Source organism: Pinus tabuliformis, chromosome 6, assembly GCF_031772625.1.
Source record: "Pinus tabuliformis cultivar Carrire ecotype Pingquan chromosome 6, CPIR1, whole genome shotgun sequence".
NCBI lineage: Eukaryota > Viridiplantae > Streptophyta > Pinopsida > Pinales > Pinaceae > Pinus > Pinus tabuliformis.
Genome location: NC_142292.1, coordinates 1,407,904,056 through 1,407,918,477, shown reverse-complemented (window position 1 = coordinate 1,407,918,477; position 14,422 = coordinate 1,407,904,056).

The following is a 14,422-nucleotide window of genomic DNA, read 5'->3' as shown; positions in this document are numbered from 1 at the left end:
GATCATATTGTATGAGATCAAGAACTTGAAAGTTGCGGATACCAAAGGGAAGGCAATATAGAAATTTTCATTTGGTACTCAGGATTTTAATATGTAGGATCCGAGGAATATTTGCAAAGACCATTGTGTGAGAATCCATTTTCAGTGGCTAACTGGGACATTCCACTGGCCTGAGGAGGATGGATGGAAGAATTGTTATAATGCATCCAAGTCCCGCGAGACAATCATCTTTGTAGAAACATCAAAGATTACTCCATCGAATGAAGCTACTCCAAAAGCATGCAATCTAGTGCAAGAGAAGGGAAAGAGTAAGGTTGCATATAGCCCAGGGGGAGAGAAAAGCTACAAGATGAAAGCAAATCCAACTATTATGAAAGAGGCTATAGCAACAGAGAAGAAGAGTAAACAGAGGATGCAGGAATTAGAATAGAAGTAGAGGGAAGAATAGGAGCATACGAGTAAAAAAGAAGAATAGAAGCAGAAGCAAGAATAGAATAAAAAAGGTGAAGAGTGGAAGCAATAGCAGAAGAAGCATCACATAGAAAAGCTGAGGAGCAAGAACAGAACCAAAAATCAGAGGAGAGAAAATAGATGCAGGACAAGGAGCTTGCTCAAAAAATTAAAGAGTTGATTGAGATTGAAGACATGGAGGTGGGACCGGAGCCACAGAATCAAGATTACAATCTGAGGTCGAGAATACAATAGGTCACCATTCAGTCTTCACCTCCTCCAATAGCAGAGTTAGCTCCAAGCGAGGAAGAGGAAATTGTATGTCTTGATGATGATCTGGTTATGGACATGTACAATTTGTCGTAAGATGACTTCAGAAAAATATTGTACAAGCATGAAGAAAACATTTTCCAAACGACCTCGCATCTCCTACATTTCTTAGAAAAAGGTTGATTGTGGCAAACACTAGGAGGAATCCCAATGCCATTATCATAACCAACTTGGCCTTCACTGGAGCATGTAAAACACTAAGTACTTAATGGTCGATAACAAAAAAATGGCAAAGAACTTGCAGGTTGTTAAGCAAGAAGTTGAAAATCTCTACATAGAGATCAAGAACACAGTTCCTACACAAGTCTATCAAGAAGAACTGAAGGTAGTGATACTCATCGAAGTAATGACTTTGGGAGAGACCATACAAAACCTTTATGAGGAGCTCGTCATCATGCATAAGGAATCTTTCCACTTGCATGGCTTGTAGCAGAAGTGTAAATATTTTTTCAAAACTCTCAGGAATCTGTAAACAACTATTATTGTCGTGCACCAATGGTCAATGCGATACAAAGGGGCACCGCTTGACTTGGGCAAGAAACAAAGCAACAGGTAGAGATGGAGAAAGAAAGAGTTCAGATGGTGATCTAGAACAACAAACAGATCACCTCGCTCATTGGTAACATTCAGGCCTCATATGCACGGTTATACAACAATCTAGATTTCTTGATGAAATCACACATTATCCCATTAGTTGGCTCACTCATTGAATCCAAATGCAGGAACTAGGTCAGGTAGGAGATTGAAGAAAACTTGGAGTAGAAGAGATAGAATATTGTTGGAATTGAGAACACTACTAAGAGGGGGGGTGAATTAATAGTGTGAGGATTTATTAACATTTTAAATATTTTTATCAAAACAGCCAAAAATCATTAACCCATTAGTTAACATAAGAAATCATCAACATATAAAATCAACATGAACAATAATCATGCACATAAGTGGACACAAAGTTTTCTGGTGGAAAACCCTCTCTAGGGAAAAAAACCACCCACTGATGTTGTTGCTTAAATCTTCTATTATGTTGAACAAAGTTTTACATAGAGGAGCTACCACCCAGTAGTTGGAGGACTAAGATAGTCTACTAGCAACATCAATTGGAAAGAGTCTTCTCTCACAACTCTACGAACAACCATTTGTTGGAATCCACCAGAACTAATAAGCCTCGCCTGACATCAGTGGACTTTGGAGAAATATGCTTCATGTACTGATCTATCTTCTAGAAGGCACCCACACTATCTATAATGAATCCTCACACCTTCAACACCTCCATGCGAACCACGTTTCAAAATATTTCACACTTAGCTCTCAAACTTTCTCAACATGAGCAACCCCACAGCAACTCTAATCTGAATCTGAAAATAATAACCTCTACTCAAAACACAGCTATAAATATGCAATATGATGGACTAATCAATGTAGCACACTCTTACACAACCACAAACACCATCCATCAATCGATAATAATAATCATTCTTCTCACATAATTATAAACCAAAATATCCTCAACAATCTCCAAAGTAGTGCCATGGGTGAATACTATAGTTAAGTTGATACCAAGGTGATCTAGGTCCGGGTGTGACAAAGGACCCTTCCAAGACCTTTTAATTTTGTGATGTGTTAAATTGCATTTCTAAAAGACCATAAATGAATACATGTGCATATTGTAAAGAAGAGGAACAGGACAATCATCAGCAACATAAAAACATACATCGTTGATAAGGGAGTTCGTCTAGGAGGGACTACGTCTCTGGGCCCCAGTGTCAAGATGGTGTAGGCCGCTGCATTAAGTGTTGCCAATAGTGATGATGTACATAAGAGGTGATGTTGCTATCATGCAAGGAAAATGCCCTCGCACAGGAATGGCTCCAAGAGATGTTCCGCTACAAGAACTCTCAGTCAAAAAAAGGACTCCTATCAATATGACATAAACTCATGCATGATGAGCATCCGGCCAACATGGCATAAAATGGATCTCAATGCAAACATACATGGTGACAACATGAGTATCCCATCAACATGATGACAAAGGGATCTCAAACAAAACATGATGAATCATGACAATAAGTACATCACACAAATGATTCTGCATCACATCAAGCAGGAATCATGAAAACAAGTAAGAGACAAGATCCCACATCAAACATCAAACATGGATCTGTGCAGCACAATGCATAGCAGAAGAAGTACATGAACACGCTGCATATACCTGACACTTAGGGGCCATCTGAAGAAGAGGATGTCAAATTGTTGAAGCTGGTCATACCATCAATCTCGCAGTGTCGAGTCTCATGGAATGGCTACTCACACATGAATGTTGACACCTGCACTCCACTTTGAAAAGTGGTCGAAAAATGAAATGAGAAAATGGAAAATATGGATGCACCATCAGATTTGTGGCATCGAATAGTGCAAAATCGACTGTCAAATTTCTGAATTCTGATAAAATGAAAATCTAGGGCTTAGGGAATATTTTAGATCCCCCATAGATTCCTCAAAGATTCCCTCCTCTGGGTCCTCTGCAAATCGGTTATGCAGATTAGGAAAATGACTGCACCATCGGGTTCGTGTCACTGGGAGGTGTAATATCGACATAAAGTTTGTCCAATTTCAACACTGCAAAAATTTCACCCTCCTGGAAAATTTGCTCAATCATGGTTCCCCCTGCAATAAATTAATTTAAAAAAATTATCACCTCGAATTCTGTGCCCACTCTTGGTTCCTACATGCTGCCTGGGCGCACTGTGCAAATGAAGGTTTATATAATTTTTATGGGCAGACTTATCAAAATAAGTCATTTGGCAGGTTGGTAAATAAGGAAATTTGTTGAGGGGGGGTCGGGTGGTCAATCCCCGCCCCTCTCATTTTAACACATCGTTGTTTTTTAAACAACCACATCTGTTGGGGGTCGGGTTTGCATTGGGAAGCCCGACCCATTCCCTCTGCAGTTTAACATTGAATTAAGGTTGGTGCATTGTATTATTATAAGGCGCATTAAACATGTTTTGGAGTGCATGGTGTACTGTGGTTGGTATGTTGTACTGTACTCATGAGTCCGCCCGCTTGGGGGCTGACCACGTGGGCCGAGCAGGTTCAACCCCCGCTGACACCCTTACCAAGTTTTCTAGCAAAGATTGATTAGTGCGAGGTTTTTGGGGTGTGGACCGGGTCCACCAGAGGTGGCCCGCGCCCACCCCATATTTATATTATGGTTAATGTGTGCGGTTGGACCGGCGAGGTCATGGCCATCGGTCCTTATTTTAATTTAATTTTTGTTATATGTTTTTGGAGGTGGCGGGGATGGTGGCCTGTCACCACATTCATTCATTTTTATTTTTTTTTAATGGGGAAGATTTTCAAATCTTTAGAAAATAAGGGATATTAGGCAAATTAACAAGGCCATAATTTCGACCGCTTTTGGGAGCTAGGTTTCATGCCCCAGGGTCAGTCAAATTGTAGGATACTTAAACGTGGGCCACAGCCCAACTTTGACCAGAACTTTGACTAGCTCGTTCTCCCTCCTACAAGCTCAGATTGACGAACCATTCACACCGCTGCGATCAGGATGACGAGATCTACACTCTAATCCTAATTTGAAAGCATTCTAATCACTTTGATTTTTGAGCTTTCATAAGCCCTCTTTGTCTTGTGTGCGTCTCTAGAGCCACCTGGATCAATCCTCCCCACTGAGGAGTTTTTGGTCCTCCAAAAGCATGAAAAACAATCTGCAACTTTTATGTACCTTCTCTACATCGCAAATGTCCTTGAAAAGGTCTCGCTTCCATCTCCTTCACCTTTGTTCTTCGAAACCTTAAGTGATGCCGACACTTGCAATCTCTACAACCTGTAGTACATTGTTTTGCAAATTACATGCTTGAATTTCATGACCAACTAATGACCCAAGCATCCCATACTTGCCATGAGTTTATAACACATACTCGATGGTCAAGTTTACATCGAAATGGGTGCAATACCCCAGCGACGAAAACAAGGCCAACATATCATTATTGCTTCAACAAGTGATGGAAAAACACATCATCATTGCAACACTTGATTTACAGAATAAGGCCAACACTATTTTTTTTTTGACAAGTGATGGAAACACAACATCACTTTCACAATTTATCATGCAACTCAAAATAAGACGAGACATCATTGTTGCTTAACAAGTGATGGAAAACACATCATCACTTTTACATTTTAAAATGCAACAAATGATTTACAAAAGCATGACCATGAAAAGCTAACATATTTAGAAACCATTTTTCACTTATCATTATGAATGGGTCATTCCCCTGTGGGGGTTTTACTTGTCGAATAACTACTTCACCTGGTTCATGCACCGACACTTTGTCTTTAAGGCGTTGCTCTAGATGGAGCCTCCAACATGTGGCTCTTTGATGGTCACTTCTATTGCAATGACTGTAATACATCTTCTTCCTACATATCTGATTAACATGTTTCTTTTTCTGTTGTTGAGAGGGTCTTTCATGCCTCATCCTTTTGTGTGCTGCCATTCTTTTCCAACACTTAGAAAATGTATGGGTATGTAATCCATAAAAGGTTCATGTCTTTTGATTCCATGTTTTACACTCATCATTAACAACATGATTATAGTCGAAATGACCATTTGAATATCGAAACTGGTTATACCTTTCCTTGCCATCTCTAGTGTCATTATGGTGATAAGAGCTTGCCTCAGCTCTTTTCCTGCAATGGAAACTGCCATGGGATGATGGGGATGTTTTCCCATCATTCTCTTTCCTCGACGATTTCAACAATGTCTCGAAAGAATCTGACAACTTCGAGCATTCTCCTTTGGTGTATCCCACACCTGCAAATCGATGTTTGTGCACAACCTCCAAAGGTTGAGTTATGCCTTGGTTATTAACACCAAGTTACTTTTCCTCCTTGTGCTTCATCCTGGTAAGGAGCCTCATGTTTGTCCCTGTAATTGGGATCTCCAAATCTCCAACAGAAATCATACTATGTGAAGATGAAAATGAAAGGAAATCAATATCTTTTACCTCCTCTATTGATTTGGAAATCACTGATGAGGGTTTCTCATCATCTGTTATTGGTGGTTCGCTAGCTGTTTCGTCACATTCCCTAGCTTCCTTTTTGACATACCCAAGTCCTGCCTGACGGGGTAATTCTTCCACTTTGATGGGGTTGACAATGCCTTGGCCATTAACGTCCAAGCCTTTCCCTTCATACCCCATTTTCTTCAACAATTTGGAGCCAATTCCTGTAGTATGATTTTCAAAAACAACAAAACCATCATCATGACACATACATGAATTCAGATAATCACATTTTACCTCACATGGGTCAAGATGCAGCTTTTCCAAGGCCTCATCCTTTGCTTGCAGCTATTGTAGCAAACTTTGTTTTTCTTCTTTCTCTTCATGTAGAAGCTTCTTCAATTCAGCGTTCTATGTTTGAAGATTTTGTTTGTTGTGCTTCAGTTCTTCCAAGGCCTCTTCCGTGGCTTGCAATTGAAGCTGCAATCGCTCCTTTTCCTCTGTGTCTTTTTGTAGAACTTCATAAATTATTCCCACCCTTTTGAAAAATTTTAGCATGGTCTCGTACATCGCTTTTTCATCCTCTGTCGTTGCACATTCCATTGTTCACGCTTGCAATTCACATCCACGTGTAAAGACCGATCTGATACCACTTGATCCAAGTCCGGGTGTGACAAAGGACCCTTCCAAGACCTTTTACTTTCGTAATGTGTTAAATTGCATTTTTAAAGGAACATAAATGAATACATGTGCATATTGTAAAGAAGAGGAACATGACAATCATCAGTAACATAAAAACATAAGCCATTGATAACGAATTTCGTCCAGGAGGGGCTACGTCTCCGAGCCCCACTGTCAAGATGGTTTAGGCTACTGCATTAAGTGTTGTCAATAGTGATGATGTACATAAGAGGTGATGTCACTATCATACAAGGAAAATGCCCTCGCGTAGGAGTGGCTCCAAGAGATGTTCTGCTACAGGAACTCTCAGTCAAAAAAAGGACTCTTATCAGTATGACATCAACTCATGCATGATGAGCATCCCACCAACATGGCATAAAAGGGATCTCAATGCAAACATACATGGTGACAACACGAATATCCCATCAACATGACGACAAAAGGATCCCAAACAAAACATGACAAATCATGACAACAAGTACATCACACAAATGATTCTGCATCACATCAAGCAGGAATCATGAAAACAAGTAAGAGACAAGATCCCACATCAAACAACAAACAGGGATCTATGCAGCACAATGCATAGCAAAAGAAGTACATGAACACACTGCATATACCTCACATCAAGGGGCCATCTGAAGAAGAGGATGTCAAACTGCTGAAGCTAGTTGTACCATCAATCTCGCGACGTCGAGTCTCATGGAATGGTTGCTCACACATGAATGCTGACACCTGCACTCCACTTTGAAAAGTGATCGAAAAAATCATGAGAAAATGAAAATCTGGGGCTCAAGGAATCTTTTAGATTTCCCCTAGATTCCTCAAAGATTCCCTCCTCCGGGTCCTTTGCAAATTGGCTGCTCAAATCAGGAAACTGACTGTACCATCGGGTTCGTGTCGCTGAGAGGTGTAAGATCGACATAAAGTTTGTCCAATTTTGACACTGCAAAAAGTTCACCCTCCTGGAAATTTTGCTCAATCATGGTTCCACCTGCAATAAATTAATTAAAAAAAATTATCGCCTCAAATTTCGTGCCCGCTCCTGGTTCCTCCATGCTACCTGGGCGCACTGTGCAAATGAAGGTTTATATAATTTTTCTGGGCGGACTTATCAAAATAAGTTGTTTGGCAAGTTGGTAAATAAGGAAATTTGTTGAGGAGGGCTTGGGTGGTCAATCCCGACCCCTCTCATTTTAACACATTACTGTTTTTTAGACAACCACATCTGTTGGTGGTCGGGTCCACATTGGGCGGGCCACCCCATGCCCTCCGCAGTTCCGCATTAAATTAAGGTTGGCGCATTAAACATGTTTTGGATTCATGGTGTATTGTGGTTGGTACGTTGTACTGTACTCATGGGACCGCCCGCTTGGGGGCCAACCACGTGGGTCGGGCGAGTTCGACCCTCGTCGGCACCCTTACCAAGTTTTCCGGCAACGATTGATTGGTGCGAGGTTTTGGGGGTGTGGATCGGGTCCACTGGAGGTGGCCCGCGCCCACCCCATATTTATATTATGGTTAATGTGTGCGGTTGGATAGGGGGGGTCATCGCCGTCGGTCCTTATTCATTTTTATTTTTTTTTATTTGAAATGGGGGAGATTTTCAAATCTTTAGAAAATAAGGGATATTAGGCAAATTAACAAGGCCACAATTACAACCGCTTTTGGGAGCTAGGTTTCATGCCCTGGGGTCGGTCAAATTGTAGGACACTTAAACCTGGCCCACAACCCAACTTTGACCAAAACTTTGGCTGGCTCATTCTCCCTCATACGATTTCGGATCGACAAACTATTTGCACCACTGCAATCAGGACAACGAGGTCTACGCTTTGGTCTTACTTTGAAAGCATTCTAATCACTTTGATTTTTGAGCTTTCATAAGCCCTCTTTGTCCTGTGTGCGTCTCTGGAGCCACTTGGATCACAAGGACACCCATACCATGGTAAACGCTAGGTCAATACAATGGGTCAGCACCATGGTTATGCCAATACCATGCACGCTTGTACCATGGTAATCTCCAAGTCAATACCATGGGTCAAAACCATGGTAATGACAATACCTGCGATGTTAGTACCAAGTGTCAACTTGGACCACTTACACAATCCAATACCAAGGAAATGCTAATGTTAAGAATAACTGCACCATGGTAATGTAACCATTAACCATAAACTCATCAAACCATACAAAATCATGCACAACAATAAAACTACCAATAACACAACCATCTGGACAAAATCCAAACACACACACACACACATCATATGCAAGCCAAACTACAACATGATCATTTGCCAACACATGCCTAGGTTGACATCAATGCCAACCAACAAGATTGCATCCAACACTTGCAACATCAACTGCATCATCAATGTACCTACAATACAACATCAATGCCAACAATCTCCCCCTTTGGCATTGATGGCAACCCCTACTGAACCATTCATCTGACGTTGACCTCTAAAACTGATCTCTGTAGACACTCCCCCTTTGACATCAATGGCAAAGGGCTCACCTCAACAATGATGGAACTAACAAAAACTCCCCCTGGACATTAGTTGGGTCTCAACAAGCAACAACGACCATACATCACTCGCTCCTCATAGCAACATAAAATAGTAACAATCTCTCCTGAAGCAGCAACACATCTCCATGTCCTTGCAGTAGCAGTAGCACGAACAATAGCTCAAACTAAACCAATCATACTGTAAGGTATATGATATCATCAAAAACACCATAACCATCAACAACATTTAATGAGCATCAACATCAATCATTATTCCTACATCAAAGCACTCTAACTGCACATACATAGTAGTAATCATAACCATCCTCAAGCAGCAACATAACCTCTTTGTCTCCTAAGGTAGCAGCAGCAAAAATAATTATGGCTCCATCCACATCACTTCTCAACCAAAACAACCAAGACAACAACATGAACATCAGCAACATGAGAAAGAACACTCTCTCCATCAACATCACTAGTAGCAAAATATAACCATCGGCAATAGCAAAGTGTGAGCAGCAATATATCATGAGCATCAACATCGGTATAACCAATAGAAGCAATATTAGATTTAACTAGCTCCATCTCTATCAACACCATCATGAGCATCATAAGCAACACCAATCTGTAAAAAGTAGCAGCATCCTCTATCCAATGCACATTGACCTCACTAAAGCATAGAGGCAACACATCCATAGAGAAGGTCAAAACAACAATCATGGCCATCCATTCTTTGACCAATGAAGTAAAAAGATGTGCAAAATACGAAAACCCCCCTTGAACGGACACATGACACATCCTATCACCCAACGCTGACACCGTGGCTCAATGACTCTATGGGACTGACTTTTTACATCATGACACTTACTCTTTATGACAGGACATAAAATTACAAGGATTCATGAGATTTGTTCTCTGACACCATGAACAATGTTAAATCTCATCATACTCTTTAATATAGAACAAGGAGATAATGATAACATGTTTTCTTATAGTCCTCAAGTAACGCTGCATCTCTTTCTTAGCTCTTCTTTGAACATCAACAATGTTTATTTTCCTGTCATCTGGATTTGATTCAATGATTCCATCAAATAGCGAAATATATTGCATAATAGGGCTCTTTAAAATTCACCACATATTCCAGAAATAGTTTAAAAGGCAGTGGGCAAAAACGACACAACATTTCTGGGCATGTACACAGGCATATCGAACAATCAAGGAACATCGCTTGACCATAAGTATTCCAGACATCCAATAGGCTTGGACCTCTTGAGGGACTGCGCAGAAAAATACCGATGCCTCCCCAGAAAATGACGTGCTTGAAAACAATTCATTCGCGTTTTTCTCTGTCCTGCAACACTTGATTATGTAGAAAATTTCCTTACAATAGAGCTCTTCCTAAAGCTTGATCCAACCTCTTAATAGTTCTCAGTATAACTGACTCTCTGTCCAAAAAGTAGAGGAAGATGAAAGTGAAGCCCACTTTTGGCTTGCAGACTGCGCACATGATCACATACCTTCACAAACATCACTTCTTCAGTTATGTTCACTGGTAGTGTGCATGTTATAGATCTCGTAGCAGTTACACCATGACAGCCATCTAAACTCTCCCAGAAAAACATCTGATGTCCATAGAATAGTTAACGCTCTCTCGTTTTGCTCATGGTGCAGCAACAACAATACGACTAGCAACCTGATCAAGATCTAACTGGACACTCGAATTCGATAATGAATGTAATCTGGATGTAGTAAATGATAGTGCAAACTTTATAATGCACATGTGTTTTTCCCAAGCAAATAATGTGATCTAATGTGTCCAAATGTCCACCATCATTTATCTGATCCCAAGAGGAGTGTTATTTCATTAACAATATTAATTTCACCACCAACTTTAGTAGCTAAAGGACGGTGGAAAAGGCCTAAAAAAGCTTGGAAAAAACAGGTGTGTACATTTTTGCAAGTCTGAGGATGTGGAATCCGAAAAACATTTCATTTCGGAATGTGATGCATTCAAAGACATCAAAGAAAGTTATGAGAACATGTTAGCATCAGAGTCTTGCCATTGTCTCTTTAGCTAGGGGATCATTGGAAAGTTGGGTCAGTTCATCAAAAAAGATTGAATTGCAAAAAGCAAAAAACAAAAAACTAATAATCTCATAAACTATTTTTGGTCTCTTGGACTTTAAAATATCATTTCATTTCATTTCAAGTGTTTTTATCATTTCCCTCCCTACATCAATGATGATTTGGAGGTGAACTTGTTATATAGATTTGCCCTCACCAAGTTGATTATCAGGAGACTTATGACACTGGATTTTGTATTTGTGAACTGGCAGTGCGTTTAACTCTGGATCACTCGTTGAAGGGAGACTAGGGGGATTATCTGAATCCATCAAATTCACGGTCAAACAGAGGAAGCTGAAGACGCAGGCCTTGCAGGCCTTGTAGTCAGCCTCTTATTGTAAATGCAATGGTAAGCAGCATACATAACTGCAGTTCATTGTGACCTACTAATAGCTGCAGCATGTGCCTAGCCTGATCTTGAAGTTGTTGACACATTGCATACGTTCGAAAGGTGCTTGCCATTTAAAAAAAAAAATACACCAAGGCCATAAAAATAAAGTTGCTTAGATATTTAAGCACAACAAATCTGTAGTCATTACCCATATTGTTAACTTGAGCCCGAGCCGTTGATTCCATTCATCAATAAGCTTCAGCATGAGCTTGCATGTAATGCATTCATACGTTGAATAATGGCCTTTGGACCAAATCTCTAAACATTAATCACCAAGGACCAAATCGACTCATTAATTTGACCATATTGTCCATATTATATGCATTCACATAGATTGTGACCACAATCAGATTGCACGGCCCAAATTAATAACTCGACATTTAAATTCCAGAAATTGCCATCGTAACCTCATGAGACCAGATCAACTTACTTAATGCAAGTCCATAGCTCATAATATTCAGAAGACCAGATCAAAGAAAAAACATTTCATGCACCACCATTGCCAGATCTAGTGTTCACATCAAAAAACATTTCATGCACCACCATTGCCAGATCTAGTGTTCACATCATTCGAAAGTAAAAAAAATATTGCGCTCAAACCAATGTTACATATCCATATACAACTGTATGTGCATGCACCATTTCTTAGAAACCGAATCAAACTTAGAAGTCTTCTAGGTTAGGCTCTCGTTGGTTTGATTTCTTTATTTATTTTTTTATCATTTATTAAATATGGAGTTGTGAAACCGACTCCACAAAAGCATAAGTAAATCCACCTTCAACTCTGTTCATTTCTTTCCTTTTTTTTTTTTTAATTTCGAAAAACTAATCATCGATTTCTTTGTTTGGTGTGGGTACTAATAGGCACTTGATGCACAGATCAAAGATGAGCTATCAAAACAAAGTCTGTGAAACTGCTGTTATTGAAACTAAAAGAACCTTATTTTGTTGGAGGAGCTATCTCTGAGAGAACGTGTTGGCCTCAATCTTTTTGGTCTTTCTTCCTCCCAATCCTAATATAAGGCTTCTTGTTTGGATGTTCTTTTGGTTCATTTTTTTTCTTCCCATTCTTCCTTTGTTGAGTAGATCCCTCTACAACGGTGTTGGCCTCAATCTTTTTGGTCTTTCTTCCTCCAAACCCTAATATAAGGCTTCTTGTTTGGATATTCTTTTGGTTCGTTTTTGTTCTTCCCATTCCTCCTTTGTTGAGTAGATCCCTCAAAGGCTATAGGAAACAAGAAATATTTCACTCTATGGTCAATATTATTGAAGATAAAACAAGTAATGTCCCTAGAAATGGCTGAAATAATAGCTTTTTATAGTGAATTCTTTTATGGCCAAAATCATTACAATTAAAACAATAACCATGAAAGACATTTCTGTACCTGGAGAACAATGGGGCCGAATTCCCTTGACTAACTGCTCGGGAGTTCTCCATATTCAGCTGCTTATTTTGTTGGGAAGGTTTTGTCATTTTGCTTCTACAATTTGTAGCAATGTGTCCAAACTTGACAACAAAAACACTTTATATTTCTCATGTTTTTCTTTGATTTCTTATTTTGATGTTGGTTTCCTTCATTTCTGCTACTCGAACTTTTTTCTCTAGGCTCTTCAACTACTATCTCACTAGATTTGATTTCTTTTAATTCTGCTTCTAATTTCTTATAATTGTTGACTTGATCCTTTAGCTGATTTCAAAACCCTTCTTTAGTTTTTCTTGCCTTTTCCAAGTGGGTTTTCATATCATAAATTTCATTCTTGAAATCATGCTCTCTCTCTTCAAGAATTTGCATAAATTTCTTCAGATCTTTATTCTCTAAAGTGAGCTTCTCAATTAGCCTTGCTTGACCTTTATTTTTGGCCTCAAGGGTTACTACTCTCCTGAGCTCTTCAGCTTCAGATTCTGGTTTTTCTACAAAAAAAAATACCTCCACTTCTCTCCAAGAGTTCAGACTTAATTGATTTGTTATGATCTTCAAAATTGATCTCTATAGTATCATCATCACTATAAGTAAATGTACAATTATATATGAGGTGATTACTACATTTACCTTCATCATTATTTACTAACAAGAAAATAGGTTCTTCTGAATTTGAAATTTTCCTCATTTGTTTGTTGCTCTTCTTTTTCTAAGACTGCTTCTTCTTATTCTTTGCCATGGCCCACAATCTGCTCTCAAGTGATTGAGCTTCACCGAGAGAACCTTGCTCTGATACTAATTGTTGGAATTGAGCTCACTACTGAGGTGGGGTGAATCAGTGGTGCAAGGATTTATTAACTTTTTAAATCTTTTTATCGAAACGGCAAAAAATAAGCAACCCATTAGTTAACATAAGAAATCATCAACATATAAAATCACCATGGACAATATCAATCATGCACATAACAGAACACAAAGTTTTCTGGTGGAAAACCCTCTCAAAGGGAAAAAAAACCACCCGTTGTTGCTACTGCTCAAATATTATATTATGTTGAACAGAGTTTTACATAGAGGAGCTACCACCCAATAGTTGGAGGACATGACTACTAAGACAGTATGTTAGAAACATCAATTGGAAATAATCTTCTCTCACGAATCTACAAACAACCATTCGTTGGAAGCCACCATAACCAACAAGCCTCGCCCAACACCATTGGACTCTAGAGAAATCTTCTTCTTGTTCTAATCTATCTGCTAGAAGGCATGCCTTCAACACCTCCATGAAAACCACATTTCATAATATTTCACACTGGGCTCTCAAACTTTCTCAACATGATCAACCCCACAGCAACTCTAATATGAATCTAAAAATAATAACCTCTACTCAAAACACAGCGACAGATATGCAGTATGTTGGACTAATCACTGTAGCACACTCTCACACACCCACACACACCATACATCAATCGATAATAATAATCATTCTCCTCACACA